Below are 20204 nucleotides of genomic sequence, written 5' to 3'. Positions count from 1 at the left end.
AGTTTGGCATCCAGTAAAAACTCAAATGTATGTTTTGCGCCAGACATCTGTGTGTGTTCCAAGGAAAACCATAGGAAAGAGGCTCTGGCCTTTCTCCACCTGGAAGCTATGAGAAAGGCATGAGAGCTCAGTTTGGTTTTTACTTAGTGTGTGCTGTGTTATGTCCCGGTATACTGGAAGCTCTTAAAAGGGGAGCAGTGTATTTCCATTCAGACCCTGAGCTTTACTGATCACCAGGTGCACTGTGTAGTTTCCAAACCACTCTCCTAAAGTGAGCTCTGGCCAGTATTTCTTTCAGTATTTCTTGCCTTCTGGCTGGAAATAGAGAAGGTATGCCCTCATGGCATTGCACTTGAGAACATTTACATATACATGCAATTATAGCGTTCTCAAAGAATGTGTAATGCTCCCAGTATATGCTATTGAAGGTTCTCAGTGAATTCTGCAATTCCTTTAAAAATCTGCAGCCCTTTGATGTGAGATGTGTCATGTCCCGTGTTCATTGGAACACAGGTAAATATTTGCTTCCAATCCCTTTGTGCTTTGTTGTTCTCTTAAAGGTTAACATCACCTTCCTCTTTTTGCATAAAGACCACCTCTGGGTTGGTTGCCTTGCTTATTTGCTTGCTTGTTTTACAGCTAAAAAATCCAGATCTTGGCTATTCTGAATGACTTCTCAACTGAATGAGAACACAGTAAAATTCACATCAGAGATCATAGGGTGTTTGCTTTAAAGTATACTTTGGTTTGTTTTTGCCAGCCTCTTATAAAGAAGTAGAAGAAAAATTGACTTTGATAAAGCATTCCTTTCTTCAATTATCTCTTGTAGGAATTCCCAGTTCACATCTCTTTATCATCCAAATGATTCTTCTACTAGAAAGGTTTCAAGCTAATTTTTTGTCTTTGTTAAATCATATTTTATTTAGCATTGATATGAATGGAACCTTGAGACCCAGCTCATGTTTTGGCAGCCTGAAACGTTACAATGCCTCCGGACAAATCAGGAAAATACCATAAAGATGATTTATGTAACCATTTTTAGGGCATCTGTAACAGTTTGCTTAATCTTGAACATATAGAACCTAAAGTGAAGATGTGCTTATATTAATCAGGTTTCTAGAAGAGGAGCAAGATTTTTATAATCAAAAGATAACTGCCCTCAAGAAAAAAAAAGATCACCATGGTATGTGAAAAAAATGGTGAGGCAGAGGCTGAAGGAAACAAAGCAGATGATATTCCTAGTTGTTTTTTTTTTTTTTTTTTTTTTTTTTTCAAATGGCACTTCAATAGATTCTGTTTATCTCTACAGAAACTGATGAATTTTAAAAGTGAGGGTGTTCCTCAGATTCCAGCTGGGCTCTGGCAGCCCCCCAAAGGAGTTCCAAATCAGGTTCTTGTTGAAGAAAAGACAGCTTAGCAATAGAAACAGAGCTGTAGATGAGTGGACCTTGTTTTATGGTTTTAATGTGTCCTATGTAAAACTACCAGGCTTTTTCCCAAAACATCCTTAATAAAGGGAAAAGTGGAATTTTTCAGAAATTATTACATCAGCCCAGATTCTGCTGAGTGTATGTGTGTGGATTGTTGCATGAGAAATCAACAGCCATGCTGCAGTCATGGAACTGCTCAATGTATAAACACGTGGATCTGTTTTCTGAAATTCAGGATTGAAACAGGAGATGAAGAGTGAGATGACAGGTGCCAGTGAGTAATGGGACCGCACTAGAGTTTCATAAAATTGTAACATGTTTTGATGGACATTTCAAGTGTTAATTTGGATGGAAGTTAGATGTGTGAATTCAAATGAGCTTGTAATATTGAAGAAAATTCATGCACTGCACACAGCGTGGAATTACACATCTGCCACTGGGTAGTCACTGCAGTGTGAGTCTTTAGTATGAAAGCCATGAATTTGATGGAGAGAGTTGAAGGCCAGCTTGACTCCAGGATGGCCATAACCTTGCTCATTGGTGTTTGTTGTCTTCTATCAGCTGTCTCTGTGGCATTGACATAGACATGGCTATGTCGAGCTATAAACATAGCTCTGTACCAATGTCGTTTAGTTCACTTGTTTTAGCTCTGAGAGTGGCTGAGCACCGATAGCCATAACAGACTAGTTCCTGGCATAGTCTCTTAAACACATTTTACAGTAATTTGAATATCTTGTCTATTTAAAGGCCTTTTTGGCTTGATACAATTTTAAGTCAAGTTAGAAGCTACTGGTTAGCTAACTTAAAAAAGAAAAAAACAGTAAAAAAGAAAACCAAACAACTCATCTCCTAAAATTCCACGTGTGAATGACACACATCCAGGATGTCTAGGCCAAACACTTCAAATGTTCTGAACCTGTACTCCAGGTATATATAGATGGGCATCCAGTCAGCATGCACAAGAAATTTCATGTCTAGCTGCAGTTCTGGCACTGGTGCAATAGGGCGTATATGCTGCCATATAAAACAGTGGCCAAGATTTCTCCTCAGTTGCCTCAGTGTAAGCATGGAATAGCTCTCTACCATCGACAGTACCAAATCTAAAACAGTGCAAAACAGATGGACACCGTTTCAGAACTGCATTTCAATCAGAATGCTACTGTTTTGAGTGTAAAAGTGTTTTATTTGAATGAAAGCTGATATTTCTTAGAAAAAAAAAGGTTTTATTTTAAACAAAATTATTATTAGAAATAATTATGTCAGAAATATTACCTTTGCCTGCGTAGAGGCAAGTATATATATTTTAGTAATGTGTTTAAATTATGTCAGAAAGCATATTTTTGTAATGATTATTAGGGGTTACATGACAGTAGTTATTTCATTATTCATATTCAATATTAACAATTTATTAAACTGTAATAAAAGTACTCAGCCTCATCCATTCCAGGCTGAAAGTTAAGACTGTGAAATGTTATCCTTGAAACCTATTAAAGGTGCAGAGTTAAGAGAATGTAAAAAAGAGGAGAAAGTTAGGATGATATTTCTGAGAATCTAATGATTATAAAATAAGACTATTCATTAGATAGTATTTTTATTTTATCTTCTTTCTGATTCATTAAAAGTGCCTAGCTGGTCTTTATGCTATGCCTGAATTTGTGCTAAAAAACATCATGGAAAGGTGAGAAGAGTTCTCCAGATATGCTACGAGGGTGAGACTTGGGTATGCCTTTTTTTCTTGACCTTGCCAGTTGCCAGCTTGGTGACACATCATGTCTTTATACCTGTGTTGAGCTCAGGCTTTGGCTGGTTCATCTGATTTGACTGTAAGCTCTTTAGAGCAGGATCTGCTGCTGGCTTGCAACAAGAACTGTTGGGTTATGTGCTTAGTAACTACAGCTGTTGTTTCTTGAATACTTCTACAATGCAAATAAAAATAGTTACATTAAAAAGTATTAAAATTACATATTCAGAAAACCCAAATCCCATCATTATCACCTCATCTCCAGCTGCCATCTTCCTGCTCTCTAACACAGTCTGTAATTGCCATCCCAACTCAACATCAATGGCATCCTTCTGCGATAAAGTCTGCAATCCTGTGTTCTTCAGGTTACTGCTTCCCAGCTAAAGCTGGATTTTCTTGGGCTCTGGACATGTGGAGCAGGGGCAGAGGAGGTAGTCTGGTGTCTTGTAGAGTGCGTAAAAGCAAGGTTTATTGGACTAAGCAAAGACAAAACCCTGCTAGTCAGGGTCTGTTGTTAGGAGTGTCAGCTTTGTTCCCTCACTACTCATTTTAAATTAAAAGATGATCAGAAGGGAGGTGGTAGTCTCTGCAAAGGCCAGGTAAATATGAGTGCATGTATATGAGCTGGAGAGCAATTGGTCTTTCTATGATATTGTTAGAACAAAAATGTTGACTCAGGTGTTTTTAATGTGGATAACAATGCCTAGCTTTTCTGTAGCAATGTGGAGAGGGAAAGGGGTGGAAATCTGAGTCCTTCAGAAAGGAATTTTTTAGCATTACCTTAATTTTGCAGCCGGTGACCACGGCATGCAGAAGAGAAGTGATGCACCTTAAGGATTACACTAGAATGGGGAAAACAGAGCAGAAATCACCTGGGTCCCAACCCATTGCACTGTCCTTTAGATGAGAAGAGAGACATGACTCGAGGGTCAGTCTTATGACTCAAACATAGTGCTTTGACAAGATTGAGTTACTTATTATGCTGAAAATTGCCAAAGCTGCCTTTTTAGAACAAAGGCTAAAAATATGCCATGTTATAAAATCACTTTTATGGCAAATAGCTTCCAAAATATAGGGGTTACTTTGGCTTGTTTTTATTTTATGAGATTGTGTAACGATGAAGGAACTCACAAACTGAAATTAATTGAAATTTATTTCTGAAAATAATAGTATTAAAATCACCTCACAGAGACATAGACCAGGACAGGGAAAAGCCAGGAAGGCTAACGGTGTTCAGGATCAAAACTTAGTTGTGCTTGTGCCCAGGATCTTGCCATGACCTATTGTACACCTGCTTCTTAGAAGGAAACGTTCAACGAGACCAAGTGCAAAGTCTTGCACATGGGTTGGGGCAATCCCAAGCACAAATACGGGCTGGAAGGAAAACGGATCAAGAGCAGCCCTGAGGAGAAGGACTTGGAGATGTTGGTTGATGAGAAGTTCAACATGAGCTGGCACTGGCAGCCTAGAAAGCCAACTGCGTCTTGGGCTGCATCCAAAGAAGTGTGGCCAGCAGGTCAAGGGAGGTGATTCTGCCCCTCTGCTCTGCTCTCATGACACCCCACCTGGAATACTGCATTCAGCTCTGGGGTCCCCAACACAAGAAAGACATGGAGCTGTTGGAACGAGTCCAGAGGAGAGCCATGAAGATGATCCGAGGGCTGGAGCACCTCTGCTATGAAGACAGGCTGAGAAAGTCGGGGTTGTTCAGCCTGGAGAAGACAAGGCTTCGGTCACACCTTCTAGCAGTCTTCCAGTACTTAAAGGCGGCCTACAAGAAAGCTAGAGAGGGAATTTTTACAAGGGTGTGTAGTGACAGGAGAAGAGGCAATGGTTTTAAACTGGAAGAGGGGAGATTTGAATTAGATATAAGGCAGAAATTCTTTACATGGAGGGTGGTGAGGCACTGGAACAGGTTGCCCAGAGAAGTTGTGGATGCCCCATCCCTGGAAGTGTTCAAGGCCAGATTGGATGAGGCTTTGAGCAACTTGATCTGGTGGAAGGTGTCCCTGCCCATGCCAGAGGGTTTGGAACTAGATGATCTTAAAGGTCCCTTCCAACCCAAACCATTCTATGATTCTGTGATTCTATAAACATTTCTGCCATTTCTGAAAGTACTGGGGCTAGGAAAATTAGATACATTTCATTTCTATCTCTATTGAGCTATGTTGACAAACCAGACTATTGGCCATTTTTTAGAGGATTAGTAATTAACTAGGTAGCCTAATTATGAGAACTACTTTGGCCTCCTAGGAGAAAACGATTAGAAATCCATTTCCACATATTATTGAAAATAAAAATACTGCACAAAGACAAATTTTATTGGCTTAGCCAATGGTTTGCAAATGAATCATAGGATACAATGCATTACTGTTTGAAGTTGCATTTGGTGGCTTTTAGTAAGATCCCACTGTTTATGGATCAGATGGAGCATAATCTGTTTATTTATTTTTTCCTGCGCAAAGCGTCACTTTAATGCCAGTCTGCTGAGACTGGCAGAAACTGGCAGGGACACAGTTGCATCATTAGAGCAAAGGTGCCAAAAGGGATGTTTGGCTCTTTCAGATCTCCAGCTCTTCAATCCCGTTTGTGCCAGCAGGCAATATTTATTAAATACTCTGAAAACCAATTCAGCCGATTTAAATTACATTGGCAGCATAAAATTGTGTGTGATAAGCAGAGCGAGCTGCTGGTCTGAGCACAGGACAGGTTACAGGAATCCTTGAAGTCTGATTGCGATGCTAACTGCAGGTCTCAGCATCTTGCTTTAGACATGCCTACACGAATGGGTGTGGGTAGATGAGAGCTTGTGGTCCTCTGCACTGCCTGGATGAAAACCAGCTCTGGTTCAGACCTTGTGGAGATGTCCTGCCTGGGTGTATTAGTGTGAATGGCAGACCACCTCTGGCTAAGGAGAGCTGCCCACTATATTGCAGGGATGCTCCAGGGTTGTTCTGGATGAGGGGGTTCTCCTGTAATCTCTGTTCAGGTACTGGAAAGGGTCCTTACTACTGTGGAGCAGAGATTATGTTCCTCTCCCTCCTGTGGTGGGGTAGATGGTGGGACTTTGTACCTCCTGGAGTTCTATCTGCCATAAAGTGCTCTTGTAATGATGAGCGGAATCGCGCTGAAAATATTACTCAAGTGCTTGGAAGAGAAATGGCTCTCTGTTGCTTCATGTCCTTTAAAACTGTTGCTTTTCACTTTTAAGGATGAAAATGCAGCTTGTTGCTGCTCTTGAGGGCATCATTAATCAGATCTGACTGAATGCTCATCAGTTTAGTAGATTTATGTGTATTTATTGTCATTGTAACATTTCATGTGCAGTTACATCCATTTCAGGGAGTCCATGCAAACCTAGGCAGATGCGGATTCAAGGCTCATCAGTTGTATTTTTCCTTTGCTGAGACAGGGGCAGATTTTACCCAGCCAAGCCAAAGAGTCTGGGCTGGTTTTATAAGTTATTTCTGAAGTTGGTAGTGTTTGAAATAGTAGTTGAGGGCACAAACTGAAATAAAAATCTGGTTCTGCTCAGCATTGCATGAGTACATAGTAAGAAGAGTTTTATAGTCTAGACAGGTATATAGAGGGGAATGTTAGTTTGAGAAAAGTCATAGAATAATGAAGAGATGTGTGCAAAATCTCACAGCAGATTGGTTGCAAATCTTGGCGTGAACCACCAGTAACTCCTGCTTTCTGGGGCTCTTCCCTTGTTTCTCTCCAGCTCTTCCTGCCAATACAGAGTTATCATCCATACAAGGATACACAGATGCCACAGTGGACCACAAAGCCAGATCTTGAGCTCATTAAAAATCAATGCTTTTTCATGATGCAAATAGGCTATGCTGATTTAATGTGTATGAGGACTTGTCACTACGTGTGTGTCAAAGTTGTCTAGTATTTTGAAGACACAGAACATTAAGTCAGGACTTTCAGAATTTCCTGCCTAATTTAGGCATTACATCTATACATAGGCTGAGAGGTGTATGGCCTGATTTTTGATGAGTGATCCCACTGGCAGCAGTGGTTGCCTAAATCCCTTGTAGCTCAAATCACTCATGCCATTGCCTGCATATGAATGTGGGTGCTTGACTTCAGGCCACCTAGTTAGAAAAATTTGTCTCAAGTATTGCCGTTGGCTGCTAGACATTTCAGTGTAGCCAGACATTCCTGTTGCCTTTGTTCAATTCACCCATCCATCCTTCTGAGTTTTCTTCATTATGGTGTGTAGCTCTTACACTAGTTTGACCTTGTGTAAAGAGATTACCTTTGCAAAATTCAGCTTAGCCTTTCCATGGCTTCAGAATAGGAATGGATCAGGTTTTATACTTGGGTCTTTATCCCACTGGACTGTTGCTAACATAAATGGTACAGGACAAATTACCTGTAAAACTAAATTGGCAAAAATTCCGTCATTGAGTTAAGCATAGTGTTCTCAGGTTGGTTCTTATTCTCAAGTTGTCTTACTTCAAAAATGGGTGTATTTCTGAGGATGGTTACTTCCAGCTCAGTTGCCAACATCCTTTCATTTTCAACAGTGCTTTGAAATGACCTCACAAGGTGATACAATAACTTTTTACAAGGAGATCTGGAGTCTGTAGGAACACGTTGGGCTGGTATTTCACTTACATCTGGATGTACTGTGTGACATATTAACAGCGCAGACACATCTGCTATTCCTAAGGGGCTGAGGTAACTTCAATCTCGGGCAGATGCAGTACGCAGGGTTGACAGAGCAGGCAAAGAATCGTCGCAAGTTACTGCAGCAGGTGAGAGATGGATGCAGGGGAATTGAGCAGGGCTTATCACGGTGCTGTGTGATGTGCAAAGCAACATAAAGCATGTGGCTGTGCTTAATGACTTAGAAATAAGGCATAGATGATGATGCTGAATTAATACATATCCTGAATATAAAGGAGTGACTGTTTATGGCTTAATTTTTCTCTCTCTCAATAGTTAAGTTTGGTTCACAGTGACTGTACTTCTACAAATACCTCTATAATTCCACTGAGCTTCGTCTCATCTATGAGACCAAAAGGGTCATAAAAAACATGAGTGGTTGCCAGCCAACTCATAGTTTTACCTAGAAGTTCTGAACACTAAATCCACAGAATCAGTAATATTCTGTGGAATTTTGAGTTTGTTTTGTTTTTAAACTCCTAAACAGTTGTTACATGCAGCTGATGGATCTGACAAGGTTTTGAACTCTGCAAACAGCTTTTGATGTCTGTCTTTTACAGTCATGTAACTAATCAGTATCACCTGCATTATTTTTTTAATGAGCAACTTCCTTCACCTTTTGAAAACTTCTTCAAGGTTTTCTTTTCAGTTTGGAATGTAAGTTACCTGAGGTAGAGACTAACCTTTCTGTCCTCTGCCTGTGTCATGGTGTCTAGAACCCTTAATAACCAATAAAATAAGAATTTCTACTCCCTCGTTCCCCTCTTTCTAGGTCTTGTGTGAAATTCTTATTTTGTACCATATGATTGCAATTTGATTTGACCATTTACTTACTTTATGTTGATCATTGTCTTCCTACTGTGTTCTCTTTTCATATTTCTTTTGCTTCAAAGATGCCAAACATTAAATTAAACAAATAAGAGCAGCTAACTATGGCAACATAGTGCATTATTACTTACAACAAATTAAGTTAATTCCAGTGGTTTTAGTGGCCACCAGTTGAGCACTCTGTACCTGCAGACCATTTCTCTTTAACACCTAAATGCTGAACCGTCTGTAGGTATAGGCAAAAATAGTTGGCAAGATAGCAGATTGCTATGGAGCAGTTGCATGGTCATGACCTTCTGATAGCTCTGCCTGTGCCAGAGCATTGCAAAATTAGGCTGACTTCAGCTCTAAATGATGCTGAAGACAGGCGGTTGATAGGCTGAGGGGCAGCACCTGTTGTTGGAGGTGAGCACAAGGCTTCTCCCTGGTCCCTGAACAGCAAAAAAGGCACCAAAATCAATTCTGCAGAGCTCTAACACTGTCTCTCACGTCGTGCTTTCTTCATCTCTTTTCCTTCCAACATTTTGGGAGTTAATTATGGCTTTGTGTTGACCCAGACACTCATTCCTATGATCTAGCTTTGCTTATGCTGCATATAAGCCTCAAGTTTGAGGAGAAAACTTTCCAAAGCTCTTCAGAAACTCAAGTACATAAAAGTTGCAGCTATTTTCAGTGTAATGAGACCCTAAATTCTTCAATCTTCTGAAATCTGCTCTGCAATACATAAGTTCAGTTAAACCACAGTAATACAGCCTTGTGGTTTTGGCAGTTTGCTTTTAAAGTTCAGCCACCATTGAAAATTTTCTTACAGAAACAGTGCCTGACATGACTGCAGGTTGGACCACAGTGTCTGCAATTTAAGGAAGTTATTCAGGGAATAAAACTAGATATGCTGTGGGCTAACTTCATTCCCCTTCAAGGCAATAATATGAACGGTTGAGTGGAGCACCTTTGCGTATCCTGAGTACTTCTGACATACGTAATGCACTAACAAAGTGATGGTTTGCAAACAAAGCAAAGATGTAAGCCTCTCCTCTAATGGCTGACCTCAGCAGTGAGCAGATGATCTTCTTAAGTCTCATGTAGGAGAGCAGAAGCATAATATAATTTGAGCAGATGCCGGCAACCACCAATTGCAGCGTCAAGGGAGAGGGCTGATGGGATGTGCCAGGAGGCTGGGTCCAGCCACGCAGGCTGTGCCATCAGAGCTTTGTGGGAGGAAGCACTTTCTTTGGGTACTATCACGTCTGTTCTGACTTAATATAGCAGAAATCTCTTCTCATGCTGGTGTTAGGGGCATTTTCCTTTCTTTAGGAGTAACTTCTTCTCAAAGGCTGCATTCTTACTAATGGGCCAGGGCCTATTTTCTGTCTCCTACTCCAGAGGACACAGCACGTAACAAAATTCTCTCTCTCTCTGTTTGGACTCATATGAGGCAATGTTGGCAGGACTGCAGCCATGCGGCTTCTGCGTGTGCTATGTCTACACTTCATTATCAGTTAAGTTTTATTTGTGATGTCTGCCAGTCTGGCACATTGTAAAAAGATAAATTTAAATAAAAAGATGAAGAAAGAATAATCTCTGAGAACTCACCAATAAAGAGATGTTGCTCTGCTTTTGTGGGGATATGTCCAGTATTGTGTAATGGTGTCTTAGCTATGAGGCAGTGGCAAAACATGAGTAGCCTTTCAGCTATGTGAAATGTAGCAATTTTGGTAGAAAAGGAAAGAACGCAAGGGATTGGAGGTGGCTTTAAGGATCAACCATCTGGAGGCAGCAGGGTAACACTTAATTTCCTAAACTACATTGATCCGGCTTGCTGAGAATAAGTCAAAGAAGGGATAATTTTCACATTTCATTTAAATTATAGGAAGATCTTGTAAATTAATTTATTGGTAGTCAGGTAAAGTTTAATTATGCTATGCAAAGAGGAGGTGGCATCTTTCTCAGTACTGCTCCCCTGTGGGTAACTTTCAGAAACAGATTCAGAACATCGTTAAATCATAGACTCTGGAGACTGAATTGGCTCTGTGACCATTTAAATCCAATTAACAAGAAATAAATAAACAAACTCACAAACAAATCCCAAGCTCCATCCAAATTGTCAACACAGACAAAAAATGCATTAAAGTTTAACTGCCATAAAGTTTTCTTTAACAAAGAGGATACACTAAAGTAAGTGCCACAAAATTGCTTCTTTTAGCAAACTGTAGGTATTAGTGTATTTAGGATTTGAGATTTTTTTCTGAAGCACCTGATAGTCCCCAATATCTTTCCAATCAATTCCCTGTTATTGTTCTCCTGTTTTTTGAAAAACACAAACAAGAAAATGAAAAACATTACAGCATTTCATCATATGCAGCAGGATTTAAAGCTGCTTTGAAGAAATTGCACCTCGTTATCTGGAAATACAGCTATCCAGTCTGAAAACAGCCCAAGATGATAGAATGCAGCAACTTGTCTATTTAGAAACACAAGCAACCGTAAGTTTATTTCCCTAGTGCTCTGTTCTCCATTGGTTCCCCACTGAATACAGAATGAACTTAAAGATTTCTTCCTTATGTTCAAAACCCTACAGAGGATTTGCTGGTTTGGGGTTTTTTTAAGCTGTAATAGGGACCTACTATATTAAGTAGTTTGCAAAGTCATATCTGGACAGTCCCTCTCCTGGCACCATTGAGGAAACAAAATAAGAGGACTAGATTGAGTGATGACTTTTGGGCAAGTTCACAAAACAAGCTGGGAATAGAGCCAAATCCTGTGACATTCACACTAGTTTCATAGCAGCCAAATCACACTGGCTGCCAAAGCTACTCAAGAAAGCACATCTTTCTTTACAAGCATAATCTTTTATAAGAACTTCTACCATAATAGTGAAATGTCTGATCTCAGGATGCGAAACAGGATACTCTTCTATGTCAGTTGCAAAATTTATTTTAGCAAGCAATTAGAATTTCAGTCCAGGAAGATCTGTCAGACGTGCTTATTCCTTTGATTTAGCTGTCCAACAACCAACACATTTTTCCAAATCTCAAGCCTAAAAGGAGAAGGAAAAAAGAGGAAAGGATGCAGGAGAAAATAATTATTTCCTTAAAAATCATTCTGCATCTAGATAGCACAAAGTTGAAGGTAATATATACAACTAGATTAACAGGAAGAAATGTGTGGGACCAAATTTTGTCAAATATTGCTGATTGTTCCTAGAATGTGTCATTTGGTCGTCTTGGAACTCTTTTACATCCTATCTTCTCCAATTTGAAGCTTGAATCTGAAAAGCTTCCTGTTTACCTCTTGGTATTGTGTTTATATTTGATGTGCGCATCTGCACACCCGTGTGGGCTGATGGACTCTTGGAGGCCTACTTTTTCAAATAGTTTCCCAGAGAAATGGATTCATACCCAAACTTGGTTTGCAACTGTACTTCTAGAACAATCTAGGAGATCAATTTCTTAGTTGCTATGAATTTGATCAGCAGAGCTTTACTGAATAGGCACTGGACACCCTTTCTGTTTGCCCTGGACAGTACGCAGAACCTAAACCATGTGATGCAGCCTTCACCATTGACATAGGGGCTGCATCTATCTCAGTGATTGTAGAAAAGTATAAATATTTGTCTTCCATAAACTGCATTAAGGAGGTAAATGCATACCTTAATTATGAATGAAGTGCAGCAGCTGAGTGCCTGGACAGAGGTACTTTTAAATGGATGTACACTTGAATGTGTCTTTGTTTGAAGCTTCAGCCTGTTACTTATCTTTTTTTATTAACCAGCTACTTATATTGCCTAGGTGTGTTGATGAGCTAGTACTTCAAAAATAAAAGAACTGTGATTATAATCCATATTGTTATTAATAAAAACCACATTTGACAAAGCTTGGATCACATGAATATGTAACTGTATTATAACAGATCTGGCAAGAGGTTTGCAGGATTGTAGACAGAAGATGAAGTAATTAATTAAGGAATTACATCCACAAGGTGAAAACTCCCTGAAGATAAGTATGTCAAGAGCTATTTTAAGGAAAGGATCTAGAGTTTCTGCATCTGAACAATTTTATGCAAATCTTCAATGGCAATGTTTGTGTGCGTGCGAATATATTTTCCCTCTTGCATAAGAGCTCTCAATTCTGGGGTCTAAAATTTTTTGTGACAGACCCTGAAAAACTCAAAGGTTGTTGCTACATGACGTTCTTCATCAAAATAGCTTTATACACATCAATGGTACATCAGCAGTCAATGTGCCTGAAAGTTACAGGTGTGGACCTTTCAGGTGGTGAACATCAGGATGAATGTTACCTTAGGGAAGGAGGAACTGAACGTAGGATAAGAGCATGTGGGGCATGGAGACCTTGATTAATGCTGTGGAAGGTCACGTCTTTCCTGAGCTCTTCTTAAAGACCCCTTTAAATCACTAGAGCAGTTTACATAAAAAAAATCTAACCCAAGATCACAGAGAATAAGAACTACCAGACTGTGGCTTTCTGGACTTGTGCAAAAACGAGATACCATATTTTGGTGTCAATTCGGCACAGGTTACTCCAGTTCTGCTTGATGCTTTTCTTTCCTCAGTTGTGCCAGTGTGAGAAAAAGGGATTCAGAAACATTTATTAGTACATGGGTATCCTCTCCTCCTATAAATTATTTTGAAATATGCTATTTGTACTTTTCACATGATTAAATGCTTAAGACACCTGAAATATCTTGAGGTCTGCACACACACATACACGATGTAATGTCATGTAATACATACACAAATGTTCTCATTATTGTTTCTATCCATTTTTAATAGCTTCCATTGTGTTATTAAGAAAAATCTGTATGTGCACTAGCAGTTGTGTGCTAAGTATAGTTATTTTGTAACTGCTTCTCTTTTGTTTATTTATTTTGATTTTTAGAAGGAAAATAGTTTTATTTGAATTCGGTGACCTCCTTATTATTCAACATGCATCTTTCCACTCTTTTTTTCGTAGTAGATAATACCTTTTAGCCACCAAATTAGAATAATTCCACATTCTAGTCTATTTTAAATGGCATTAATAGTGATCTGTGGTTTGTTTTAGATAATGAGCAGGTTGAGAAGAACATTTTAAGAGGATTTTGTACCATTTGTAAAGCAAGCAAGGAAACAAACAAACAAACAAATGGAGCAGAAGATAAATAGCAACAATTTCCTATTTTCCTTTCACTAATTTCTGGCAAGCTGAAATATTTTATGCTTTTGTGTGCAATTCAGTGGAGGCTTCTGCTTGTTTAGGAAATAACTTTCTCCTGATCCTGAGATGGAAGAAGTAAGACAACAAGGACAGTGTATGTTGCTTAAACATTGTAGATGAAAGAACAGATGGTAGTGACCAAGCATTGCAACACTTCATTGCAATTCTTACAGGTATCTCTTTTGAAGAGTGGAGACTTTGAAATATTTGCTTGTGTTATGCACCTTTTATATAAGATGTTTTTGGAGCACTGGTGCTGTTGAAAGGTGTTTTATATTTGAAAATTTGCAGGACACCCAGGTCTGAAGCAGGAAGCACTGCTGTGCACCAGGGAAACATCTCCTTGGCATGTGCTCGGTGATCCGGGGCCTGTGATCAAACCCAAGCAAAATGGTTCTCTTAACAGAAAATTACTGTTGATTATGATCTGTATTTTCACACATTTTTAATGGAAGTTCCTGCCGTCATCTAGACACACTTTTTTCACCCAAAGAGGGGAAACCCAGTCCTGGGCTTACAGTTGGAGTGGGCTGTGAATGTGACATCTCCCTGTATCCCAGCCTACCTAGTTCCCTGCAGATCTTCACCCCAACTGTACCTAATTCCTTCAGTAAGGTCTGGCATTTTTCCCATTGATGAGGGTGACACAATCCACGCTGAGTCTCAGCTATGCAGCTCAGATAGATAGGTGTCCCAGTTTTAGCTGGGACAGAGTTTTTTTTTTAACAGCCAGAAGAGCTCCCTGTTTTGGTTTCACTCAGAGGCTCACTCTGAGAAGAATGTTGATAGCAAGCTGATGTTTGTGGTTGGAAGTGAAACTCCAAGGACTTTTCAGTGTGCGGAGTACAGAAACACGGCAGGATAAGGGGGGAGCATAGCTGGGACAAGGGGGACACGATTCCCCTTGTCATTTGTGTGGAACTTAAGACTGAGGGCCAAACTGGCCAATTAGTATTCCATATCATGCAGCGTCATGCCCAGTATAAAAGCGAGGGTCAGCCGGGAAGAGGGGCTTTTGCGCTTTTGCTCTTTTTGCACTTTTGCTCTTTTGCGCTTGCTGCGCTGTTGCTCTGCTGTTTTTTTTTCTTCTCTCTCTCTCTCTTTCTCTCCCTCTCTGCCCCTCTCTATTTCGGGGCCTCGTGTTCGTCCGGGATTTGCAGTTTTCGGGACGAGACGGGTTTCGCATACGAGGGGTGGTGAGCACCTACATTGTATTAAATCATCTGTATTAAATCACTCTTATCTCAACCCACGGGTTTCACGTTTATCCTTTAATTCTCTCCCTCATTCCTGGGGGTGGGGGAGGGGGAGTGACCGGCTGTGTGTGGGGCGGTTCAACATAACCCACGACAGTCTTAATTGGCGCCCAACGTGGGGCACGAAGGGGTTGAGATAACGATGTGGCTGGCCGGAATGCTGTTTGTTATGCTTGCGTACATGTTACCGGACATTCATAATTTATTGTCTTATCTACCCTATATGATGTTAGGCGGAATGTTTATGCGGTTTTCTGGCTCTGGGTGTTGGACTAGCATGAAAAGTGTGTTATCGGTAATTAAGGGTTTTGCTATACTGTACGGTGTAACACTGATAAGATCATCGGTGCTGGGACCGGCTCAGTCTTTGTATTCGGCGGTGCAGAGGGGGATGGTGATGTGGAACTCGTTTATTAATTTTGAGCGTCACCTGGCGGATATCATCGCCAATTATACCGGTGACTTTTCATTCACAAAAGCTTACGTTGATTTTGATAATGCCGAACATCATTGGAATAATTTAACCGGTTTGATTGTCCTGCAAGGTCTCCTGAATATATGTTTAATTATCTATATATTCAAAATCAATCGGCCATTTAGGGGTGTATATCAATTTATTTCTCGGGTTATTGTGCTTGCCATCTCAACTCCCATGACAAGCACTATAGCTACTCAGACTACAACGTTATCAGTTGCCCCCGTAAGGAAAAGAAAATGTATACAAAAGTTAGACGACGAAGAAGAGGAATCAGGGCCATCACAACAACCAAATGAGGAAGAGCAACCAGGACCATCAGAGCAACCAGACAAAGAAGAACAACCGGGGCCATCACAACGATTGGAGGAAGAGAAACCAAGGAAATGTCTGCGAAAGTCAGAACGCAGAGGAGAGGATGATGATGATGATGAAGAGCGACCAGGGCCATCACGAGAAATGAAGCGGGAGCGTTCTGTTTCGCCCCAGAGGAAATCTCAATGGAGGAGGAGTGACATCATAGATGAGAGGATAACCACCAGATCTCTAAAAATGAGCGAGCTGCGAGATATTCGAAAAGATTATGGCCGCCTTAAAGGTGAGCCCATTGTCTCTTGGTTGCTCAGATGCTGGGACATGGGAGCCAATAGTCTGGAGTTAGATGGTAGTGAAGCTAGGCAGCTGGGAGCCCTTGCCATGGATGGAGGCATTGATAAAGCAATTGGAAGGCAGACACAAGTCCGCAGCCTCTGGAGACGACTCCTGGCAGCCATAAAGGAAAGGTACCCCTACAAGGACGAGGTGCCATGTAATGTAAGCAAGTGGACCAACATAGAAAAAGCTATTCAGTATCTGAGAGAACTGGCTGTGCGAGAGTTGATTTATCTTGACTCGAGAAGCGGACCAAGACTCGAAGATCCAGATGACGTCCGGTGCACACGACCAATGTGGCAGAAGATTATACGGAGTGCGCCAGCCGCATATTCCACCTCATTGGCAATAATGGACTTCGGGGACGATGAAGCACCACTATCCGTAGGTAATCTGGTCACCTACCTCCGACGATATGATGATGACACTTCTATACGAACCTGTGTTGCGGCTGTGGAAAAGCTGTCTGAAGAGGTCCGAGAATTAAGAGAAAAAGTAGATTTCCCACCACCCGAACGTTCTAGAATTTCAGCTGTCAGAACCAGGCGTTACCCTCCTCGAGAGAGACAAGAGAGACGGTACAGATCACGGGGTGAGCTATGGTTCTACCTCCGTGATCATGGAGAAGACATGAGAAGGTGGGATGGAAAACCCACCTCCGCTTTAGAGGCCAGGGTACGCCAGTTGGGAGGAAGAACCAACAGGAATAGAACTTTCTCCAATTCCTCCAGGACAGCTGTTGCCCCAGTCTACAGTGAGCAGTCCACTAGTCAAAATGGGAGGGCTGATCCTCCTAGCCATCCTGACTCCAATCCTGCTGATTCCTCTGATGAATATGATAACAGGCATTAGAGGGGCCCTGCCTCCAGCCAGGTGGAGGAGAGGGATAATCGAGTGTACTGGACTGTGTGGATTCAGTGGCCTGGCACATCATACCCTAGAAAGTATAAGGCTTTAGTGGATACTGGTGCCCAATGCACTTTGATACCATCGAACTTCAGAGGGGCAGAATCCATCTCTATTTCTGGAGTGACAGGGGGGTCTCAACAACTGACTGTGTTAGAGGCTGAAGTGAGCCTAACTGGACAGCAGTGGCAAAAACACCCTATTGTAACTGGCCCAGAAGCCCCGTGCATCCTTGGCATAGATTATCTTAAGAGAGGGTATTTCAAAGACCCAAAAGGGTATCGGTGGGCTTTTGGCATAGCTGCAGTAGAGACAGAAGAAGGCAGGCAGCTGTCTACTTTGCCTGGTCTCTCAACGGACCCTTCTGCTGTGGGGTTACTGAGGGTCGAAGAACAGCAGGTGCCAATTGCTAATACAACAGTGCACCGACGGCAATATCGTACCAACCGAGACTCTCTAATTCCTATCCATAAGTTGATTCGTCAACTGGAGAGTCAAGGAGTCATCACAAAGACCCGCTCCCCTTTTAACAGCCCTATATGGCCTGTGCGTAAGTCCAATGGCGAGTGGAGGCTGACGGTAGACTATCGTGGCTTGAATGAAGTTACACCACCATTGAGTGCTGCCGTGCCAGATATGCTGGAACTTCAGTATGAACTGGAGTCAAAGGCAGCCAGGTGGTACGCTACAATTGATATCGCTAATGCGTTTTTCTCAATTCCTTTGGCACCGGAATGCAGGCCACAGTTTGCTTTCACTTGGAGGGGCATCCAGTATACCTGGAATCGACTGCCCCAGGGGTGGAAACACAGCCCCACTATTTGCCATGGACTGATCCAGACCACACTGGAACAGGGTGATGCCCCAGAACATCTGCAATACATTGATGACATCATTGTATGGGGCAACACAGCAGAAGAAGTTTTTGAGAAAGGTGAAAAGATAATCCAAATCCTTCTGAAAGCAGGCTTTGCCATAAAACAGAGTAAAGTCAAGGGACCTGCCCAGGAGATTCAGTTTTTGGGAATAAAATGGCAAGATGGGCGTCGTCAGATTCCGATGGACGTGATTAATAAAATAACAGCTATGTCCCCACCAACCAACAAAAAGGAAGCACAAGCTTTCTTAGGCATTGTGGGTTTCTGGCGAATGCATATTCCTGACTACAGCCAGATTGTAAAACCCCTCTACCAAATAACCCGAAAGAGGAATAATTTTGAATGGGGCCCAGAGCAAAAACAAGCCTTTGAACAAATTAAACAAGAAATAGTCCATGCGGTAGCCCTGGGACCAGTCCGGACAGGACAAGATGTCAAAAACGTGCTCTACACCGCAGCCGGGGAGAATGGTCCCACCTGGAGTCTCTGGCAAAAAGCGCCAGGGGAGACGCGAGGTCGACCTCTTGGGTTTTGGAGTCGAGGATACAAAGGATCCGAAACCAACTATACTCCAACTGAAAAAGAGATATTGGCAGCATATGAAGGAGTCCGAGCTGCTTCTGAAGTGATTGGTACAGAAGCACAGTTGCTCCTGGCACCCCGATTGCCAGTGCTCGGCTGGATGTTCAAAGGGAGCGTCCCGTCTACACACCACGCAACTGATGCCACATGGAGCAAGTGGATCGCGCTGATCACACAAAGAGCTCGGATAGGAAACCTCAATCGCCCAGGAATTTTGGAAGTGATCACTAACTGGGCTGAAGGTAAAGACTTTGGAATGTCACCAGAGGAGGAGGAGGTGACACGTGCTGAGGAGGCTCCACCTTATAATGAACTATCAGACAATGAGAAAAAATACGCTCTGTTTACCGACGGGTCCTGTCGCCTTGTAGGAAAACATCGAAAATGGAAAGCTGCTGTATGGAGTCCTACTCAACAGGTCGCAGAAGCTACCGAAGGAGAAGGCGAATCAAGCCAGTTCGCAGAGGTGAAAGCCATCCAACTGGCTTTAGACATCGCTGAACGAGAAAAGTGGCCAATGCTCTATCTCTATACCGACTCTTGGATGGTAGCAAATGCCCTGTGGGGATGGCTACAGCAATGGAAGCAGAGCAGCTGGCAACGCAGAGGTAAACCCATCTGGGCTGCCCCGTTGTGGAAAGACATTGCTGCTCGAGTAGAGAAGCTGATTGTGAAAGTACGACATGTAGATGCCCATGTACCCAAGAGTCGGGCCACAGAAGAACATGAAAACAATCAACAGGTGGATCAGGCCGCCAAGATTAAAGTGGCTCAGGTGGATCTGGACTGGCAACATAAAGGTGAAAAATTTCTAGCTCGTTGGGCCCATGATGCCTCAGGCCATCAAGGAAGGGACGCCACATACAAATGGGCTCGTGATCGAGGGGTGGACCTAACTATGGACACCATTGCAGAGGTGATCCATGAATGTGAAACGTGTGCTGCAATCAAGCAAGCCAAGCGGTTGAAACCTCTTTGGTATGGAGGGCGTTGGTCGAAATATCAATATGGAGAGGCTTGGCAAATTGACTATGTCACACTTCCACAAACTCGCAGTGGCAAGCGTTATGTGCTTACAATGGTGGAAGCGACCACTGGATGGCTGGAAACCTATGCTGTGCCCCATGCCACCGCCCGGAACACGATCTTGGGCCTTGAAAAGCAAGTCTTGTGGCGGCATGGCACCCCAGAAAGAATTGAGTCGGACAACGGGACTCATTTCCGTAACAATCTTATAGACACCTGGGCCAAAGAGCATGGCATCGAGTGGGTATATCACATCCCTTATCATGCACCAGTTTCTGGGAAGATTGAACGATATAATGGATTGCTAAAAACCACACTGAAAGCAATGGGTGGTGGAACCTTCAAACATTGGGATACGCATTTAGCAAAAGCCACCTGGTTAGTTAACACTAGAGGATCTGCCAATCGAGCTGGTCCTGCGCAATCAGAACTTCTACGTACTGTAGAAGGAGACAAAGTCCCTGTAGTGCACATGAGGAATATACTCGGGAAGACAGTTTGGGTTATTCCTGCCTCGGGTAAAGGTAAACCCATTCGT

The sequence above is a fragment of the Tauraco erythrolophus genome, chromosome 1 (assembly GCF_009769465.1).
Source record: "Tauraco erythrolophus isolate bTauEry1 chromosome 1, bTauEry1.pri, whole genome shotgun sequence".
Taxonomy (NCBI): domain Eukaryota; kingdom Metazoa; phylum Chordata; class Aves; order Musophagiformes; family Musophagidae; genus Tauraco; species Tauraco erythrolophus.
Note: the sequence above shows the minus strand (reverse complement) of the source record.